The sequence below is a fragment of the Pollicipes pollicipes genome, unplaced genomic scaffold, assembly GCF_011947565.3.
Source record: "Pollicipes pollicipes isolate AB1234 unplaced genomic scaffold, Ppol_2.1 Scaffold_6686;HRSCAF=7923_pilon_pilon_pilon, whole genome shotgun sequence".
Classification (NCBI taxonomy): Eukaryota; Metazoa; Arthropoda; class Thecostraca; order Pollicipedomorpha; family Pollicipedidae; genus Pollicipes; species Pollicipes pollicipes.
The window spans coordinates 8,330,905-8,338,891 of NW_023596921.1; positions in this window are offsets into that span (position 1 = coordinate 8,330,905).

Here is a 7,987-nt window from a genome sequence, read left to right on the forward strand (position 1 = left end):
GGCAACTTGCGGGCACGTTGATCCCTGGCGCCGGGTAGCGGCCTCGGCTACGGCGCTGTCCAGAAAACAGCGCCCGCGCCGGGCCAACGGCAACACACAGAGCGATGACAGTGGCGCTGTTGGCCTGTGTTCAGGCTTCGCCCGGCCGCGGCGCGTGTATTGAGATAGCAGGGATCGGTCATTGCTCATACGCGCGGCCCGCGTGGCCGTGTTTGCCGTGGGCCCGGTGTACGGTGAGTCACGTGTGAACCCGACGGCTGCTGCTATCCTGGGATGGGTAAACAGCGATTGCGTTATTAATGGGATCTGCGGGTTCCTGTCGAGAGGGGCACACTGTGCCAACGATGTGCGCGCCGTGGTCATGGCAACCGGCCCCCGCAGGCAACTCGCCCAGATGTGCCCCTGGCAACAGGGGCCGAACGCGACAGCCCGAATAGCTCGGCCCGCGTGCACAACGCCCCCGCTCGCTAAACGACTGCGAGGAATGCACTTCCACCCGATAGACGCCATCCCCATTCCGAGGCGGTCCGAGACCGCGATGCATCCTCCTCGCCGGTTCGCGTGCACGCGTGTTTTTCGTCGTCCGAGGCCTCTCACAACCCATTGGTGTCTGATTTAGGCGATTAGCTGCTTGAGCGGGGATGGGCACGCGTCTAAAGCCCGGGTGCGTCCTTGCGTGACATTCCGAGCCGGCGTGATCGTTGGCCGGCGTGTCAGGCCGCTGTGCCGTGGCCAGGCTCTCACAGGCCGCCGCGTCCCATGGCGGCCGGAGGGTGAGCCGGACAGCCGCGCGGCGGCGCGGCACCTCCCCGTGTAGCCGATAATTAAGGCACCGCTTCGGAACGGCTGACGAACTCTGCAATTATCGAGGGATGCTGGAAATGGCAAAAAAGCCGGCGGCGGCCGTGGGATATTGGCGTGGCTTGGGAAGAGCGCGGAGAGAATCCCGGCTCATCAGCGTCAGGGCCGGCCTTTGGGACGGCCTCGGACGTGTGATCAAGACGCCCCTCACTCGCGCGGTGGCTCACGCGGACGCTGAGCATGGCTTCCACCAGAGAAGCCTCTGCATCGCGGGTGAGTTAGGCACTGCCGCGCGTCAGCATTCGCAGGCTTATAGGTTTTATCCCACAATGTTTGCCTGGGCCCTGATTTCAGACACAGATCACCGAAAAAGCCACCAATAGCAGCTTACAGCACTGTGCAGCTTTAAGATGCTCTTTGTCACCGTATGCATTTCGCGAGCTCCGTCCCTGAATTACGTCCACCATATTTTGTTGACCGCGCTTGACCGCCTCCGGGTGTGACACCGCTTCCCGGCCCGGCATCAGATAGTGGTGGAGTTCCTCAGCCGCACAGCCCCCGATCACCACTGCAATTTCCCGTTTTGACCCCACCCTGGTAACAGCGGCCCGCCGGCTGCCAGCTCCCGCCCTCTCCCCGCTCCCTGCAGAGGGGCATGAGATCACTGCGGCGGCTCGGTGGCTCCGGGCACAGCGGCGCCGGCCCCGGTGTGGGGTCACCGGGTGGGGCTGTCGCTGCCCTCGCCGGCTCCACGGATGCGACATCCTCTGGGCTGAGCCCCTGTGTGGTCCCAGCCGCCCGGCTGGCAACATCTTCGGGTCATCAGTCATCGCCTCAGGGCGCCACGGTGGTCACCGGCCGCGCTGCTCGGCGGGGACGGGGTCAGCGTGAGGTCAGCAGTCGCCTGGACCGACGTCCGGACGGCTACCACCGCCGTCTCGTCCCCGGAATACCGAGGTTCGCGCCGTCATAACCCTCGGCGGCTGGAGACGGGGGACCCGATGGCCAAGTTTGCACGGACGGACGCCAGGACATAGCTGACATCTGAGAGGCATGAGTATGCATCTTCCTGTCAAGCACAGAGTCCACTGTGCGATACCGGAAGGAAAATGGAAAATAAGACGAACCGCCTTGAACGGGGAGGAACGCGCACCTCACCAACGCCTTAGAGTGGCATCCGTCACCGCACTGGTCTCGATATTTTTCGTGTTCGTGAGGACATGAGCAGGAATGGGACCGAAGGGAGGACTGAAGTAGGTAGCTTTAAGCTCCCAGCATATTTTACGGTGGCTGCAGCAGATGTTCGCTGTATGTGCATGTGGTTGTCATCAACGAATTGCGGGCCCGCTCGGGAGGCGTTGCCCTGTTTGTGTGTTGTGGGAGTGTGGAGTCAGTTCATGAGAGACCCACAGTCAGCACAACAACGGGGGCCTGTGTGCCGAATAGCTATTGTATTGCGAATTTGGTCATCGATAAGATAATTGAATAAATGACCCAAAATAAGATCAAGGCCACAATAGTTAATGTGCAAGCACACTTTGTGTTGTACCACCTGCGTCTGTCGTCGCCAGTTTTATCGGTATTCAGCAAATGCCTCCCTTGAGTAGATCCTCAACTTATCATCAACCATGGTGAAACAGCTGCAGCACAGAAGGGCTCGTCAAAAGGACTGCCGGCTGTACGTCCATCAGCTGTCAGTCCCCACGTCAGACTGTCCAACTACCACCGGACCATTTAGCTCAGCCTATCCCACTACGCATGCGAATAAAAATAGAGCAGGCTATTTCACGAAGCGCTACGAGAGCTCAACAACTTTCTGAACGGCTGCTTTAAGAGCGTCTTCCACATTCGATGGGTTTTGAACTGAAATTGCCGCTTTGACGACCTTTTGGTGCAGTTAACAGCCCTGTCCTTCTTGAAACCTAAATCCCTCTTGTTTCTAAGCTTCACGGTCGCGAAAATGGGGGGGGGGGGGAGTATTTCGGGAAGGAGTATTTCCAGTCACATTAGGCATTCATAACATCATAATAACGTCATTCAAATCATTGTCATTCGACAACCCATACGGCGATCAAGGCCAGAACAAAATATAGTGGTTGATTCGTTCATATCTGGCATTCGTAAGCACGATTTCCAGATATGCGATTTTCAGCTGGCGTTCAATCATGTTGCGTAAGGTACTATGACCTAATCAAACAATGACGGATCGAGGAGCATATTCACCAAACATATGAATTGTGTTGTCTAGAAGTCTGTTCTACTTAAGATATATAGATAAACCAATAGTTAAACGTGAGCTTGTTTCATCATATATGATGCTTGCTTCAGTAGCTTCAAATGCGAAACATTCCCTGTCAGAGCGGGAAATGTTTTCTATGCCATACCTTCAGAAAATGATACTTCATGCAGCACAAGTCCATGCATCTATTCACACGGATTGCTTCTGCGTACGCTTGAGATGGCCGTTGGTGTCAATACTGATGCCGAAATGTCGAAATGCTCATAAAGGCGTTCTATAGAAACAGGAACAACCAGTAAACATTTTCAGCGAGGCTCCAAAGTCCGAAACTTTGCGGAGCCACCGAGACCCGTTGCACTATGTAAGCTTGCAGTTTTCTTCTTTGAAGCTTAACTGTCGTTGGTGTTCAATGGATCACTGTTCCATGGCTCAACTAAGTCCAACTGCACAGACATGGTTTGTTGAGCGATAGATATGCGACTGCTAAAAGCTTCTCCTAGTGTAGCAGCCAGAAGCAACCGACTGCAAACAACAACACCTCCTGCAAGGGAGCAATGGCCTTATGTTCCGTCAGCTTATGGAGACGGAATGCCAAACAGCCGACAAACTTTTGCAACATTCAACATCACGCCAAAGGCGTCGCAGGAAACTAGCGCTCAAGAAAAGCATTGAGCTTCCTCTCAGCTTTTTACTCGCGGCAGTGGCAGCGCCTGTGTCCTAGTGTAGTGCGATAGGATTGTGCTGCGATGTAACGTTGGAATATTAACGGCGCACAGGCTTCCCATGCCGAGTCCATGCTGAAACCGTTGCAAGATTTTCAACAATATTGCAGGTAAACAGCGTTAATGCCCAGCAGATGTTAAGGCTATGCATTGTGAGACGAGCGTTCAAGTTATGTCTGTGTGTTACGTCCAGGTTAGTATTAGCAATGTCATTCATGTAAGCTTGCAGTTGATGTCAAACATACATACAGAGTGGAGTGGGAGGAGCATGGACCTATGCCATCCACCTGGTCCTACGCCTATGCTTGACTGGCATTCACCGACGCAGCAGAGCTGCTTGCGGTATGAACTTAGCATAAAGTCAATAATAAGAATCCATAAAATAAAAACGGTGGCGTGATGTGAGTCTCTCCAAAAGATGGCCCAGTAAGTCAGCATCGGTCACGCAGCCCTGCCGCAGATTCTGAAAAATGAGCTCACACTACGCTCCGACAAAATGGCCGTCCACCAAAAACTGGCAAAAGCCGATAAGTAGAACCGAATGGCATTTAGCATCTGGCTGAAGACGACGGCTGAAGCCAGTCATCGGTTTTGAACCGCATCCGTGTCAGCGAAGAGGCTCATTTACACCTGAATTGGGCAGTAAACATGCCAACCGCCTGATGTGGGTCTCGATGCCGCCTGACTGAGCTGGAGAGCTTGGCAGTTCCCGCACAACCCAAGGATGACGCGTGACCCCGCAGGAGGTCCAGCGGCCGTGTCGACCTCCTGCTCTTCCAGCGTGCAGAGGGCCCCACAATCACAACCAACATGGAGCGGCACGGCGGCGTGCTTGAGCGCGTCTGGGGCCAATTACAGCAATAGCCCGGGGGTAAAAAGGAGAGCATCTGGCTCCAGCATGGCGGAGTGGCTCACCACACATCAGTGATGGCCGTACTCTGGCCGAAGACCACTTCAGAGAACGCCCCAACAGCTGAAAGACGGACAGCCCGTGAACGGCTCACACTTTGGATCTGCTCCCCCACCCCCGCCCGTGATGCTTACCTATCGGCGTTCCTGAAATGGCAAGCCTGCATGAAGAGCCGTCAGAGCCTCGGTGACTTCAATGGGGCTGTCTGCCACGTGCGCGAAGATCGCACCTGACACGTACGCCGAGGTTATCGGTGAGGTGGCAAGGCGTATCGACCTCCGCCTCCCTTCAGAACGGGGTCACCTGGAACACGTGCCGTAAAGAGTTCCCTGAGTGATGACAAAGTGTAAACAAAGCCTGATACAGATCGTTAATGTTTGGTAAATATCTAGCGCCAGAACATTTGACAATGTGATTTGTCCCTTTACGCTACGCGCAAAGGAAATGCGGACATGCTTTCCTTCCATGCTATATTCAAACACATGTGTAACGTGACGGGTGTTTTTTTTCAGCAGGGGCGTCACTTTCCAGGAATGATTGGCGAGAACTCTAACAATACACCGAGACCTTTTACTCCTATTTTTTCCAATTCGCATGCATCGCCAGGGCCTAACGTTAAACCATCCGAAATTCTGCATTGCCCGTGCCTCCAAAGCGCACAAAGTGACACTGCCAGCGTCCAATCGGGAAACAACCTTTGCCGTTTTAACGAACGTCTCATGACATGCGACATAACACCCCAGCCTGCAGAACACCGTTGATCGGACAACTCGCGCAAACGAACAGTCTGCCAATGATGCTGGCCAACGCAGTCATACGCATCAGAATCGACCATCGGATCGAACTGGCTCGAGGACTTGGCACTATTCCAGTGCAGCAGGCACCATGCCACCACACAGGTTTCTGATCTGGCCTGCACACAGGTTTCTGATCTTATTCGTAAAGTCAATATTTGTGCTCCATGAATCCATTTGGAATCGCCGCGACACAACAAGGCCACAACTCACTCAAAATACTCGCGTATAATGGATGCACGATTGAAACAAATGCACTGTTGATCGCCTGCGATGTAGATCACTTTCAAAACCACACAACGAGTTGCCCTGAATTCCTCTCCAAGGCCCTGATGACGCTCTGCCCGCAGTGAGCATCCCCTCCGCTCCCTTCCCACATCATGTCAGGAGCTGGCCACCCTCCAACGTAACCACTCCGCCGCGCGTGAACGTACACCGCGCCGCTATCGTCACATCCGCGCTGGATCCGCGCGGCGCCGCCGGCGGCCTCGGGCGGGCCACGCCCGTCGGCGGTGAGCGGCGGCGCTGCCTGACGGTGCCTCCAGAGGTCACGCTGACTGGGGTCACCACAGGGCGTGCTGAGCGCCGCCCAGAGCCGGTACCGAGCCGTGGGAGCGGCGCGGAGCGACCGCCGCCGCCGCCGCCGCCGCCGCCGCCGCCGCCGGACGCTCGGAGATGCACGAGAGGCGGACGCTAGGTTCATTCATGGCGAGCGCGGCCGCGCACGGGCCGCAACGTGGGAAGCAGCGTTCGGCGGAGGTCGAGATGCGAGGGCGTGAGAGGCCGATGGGTGTGTAGTTTTCGGTTATTGGCCCCATGACGGCTGGGCTGCAGCGGCTGGGATAGTAGCCGCCTCAGAGGGATTGAGATGCATGACACTTGGTGCGTAGAGATGTAGGCACTACATTGCACTTTCGTGCTGCCTAAGTATCGCCCTGTTCCATTGTAACCACTAGTGTGGAAAGGTTGCTACTATGGGACCTGCAGACCTGGGGTCCGCATCGGGGGTCGTGAAAAAGTATCAACGAGGTTATTATAAACACTCGTGATACGTGCAGGCGTGTTCTCCCACAGTGAAATGCTGTGAGGCAGACACCAAAAAGGCAGCTGCCATGGTTCGCGGCTTGTACACCAAATCACCTGTCTATCTTGTCTGCAAAATATGATCGTGTCCAAGGGCCCGGTACAGATTTATAAATCCGGGCCGGCAGGTGCACCCAGGTTTGTCAACTGAATCAAGTGTCTAGACATTTTAATCATGCCAGCTATCGCTATGTACCCGGCACTTTTCCATAATGTGCAGCAGCTGAAGTTCATGGCATAGATATGCATGTAACCAATTTCTTTTGGTGTGTGTTAGATGGTGATGTACTAAACATAGCGCACACATCGATTACGTTGATGGCCGGTGCCCGCTGGTAAGCCTTGGAACTGGCAGTGAGCAATTATTTTGCCGCTGAGGCTTTAGGAGATTTGAATATCATTAGTGCTGGCGTGTAGTCTTACGGTGCAGAGGAGAATGCACTGTAGTAATTGTGGCGCCGTGCAGGTAGAGGTGCAGCCGAGTGGGAAAAACAGGCCGCGGAGTGGGGTCATTGCATGTCCGTACGCTTTGCGCCACTCCCTTTCACAAATACTGGCAAAGAATCAGTAGAGGGAGGCAAGCATTCTCGTTGGTGATTCCCGCAAAATTACTGGTGCGGTAGAAATTTGCCGCGTGCAGACCAAAGCAACGACACCCCTTCAGAGTGCTATGTTCCGGGAAGCAAGGAGTTGGGAAGTATGGATCTGACTTAATACGAGAAATTCCAGGTTGAGTTTCGCGGCCCGGTCATGTATTTTAAGCGAGAGTGTTAATTTAGTGCCATGGGAGACGGCAGCCAATCAGAGCATTGGAAAAACGCGAGGCTTGGCGGCAGTACACGTTACCTACTCCGGGACACCACCTACCATAACGTACTGTTGTTCGAGCTCGTCGGCGTCCGGCGTTGCGCGAAATTTGGAGGTAGGATGCCTACGAGTTTTGTAAGAGCTGATACAGAACAATACGCTATGGAGCCCCAAGAATGTCAGAGCGCTCGCAATGCCAACAACCTCCCTCAAGCTTTACAGCAGGTCCAGCAAAGACGCACGAATAACAAAACAGCACGAACACAAAAACGGTGAAATAAGCGTTGGCCGCCTAAAGGCGAGCAATAAATCGATCAAAGATGAATCAATCTGACCAGATGCTCAGTGAAAAATTAGACAAGCCTGATCAGAAGTCCCAGGTGCTCGACAGCAAGCTGAGGGCCTTTGGATTGCCCAACGGTGTATAGAAAGCCACCGTTGAATCAATGGCTATCACCAGATCCCGAGGTAATACTATCAGCTGAATATTCTATCAGATGTTTCACAACTCATTTTTAATGAGTTGATGCAATGTGAAAATTGCACTCCCAAAAACTCATTTATATAGATCACCATATGCCGAACAACATAAGCTTTCCCTCTTTTATGCTTTTGTATTCCGCTTATGACA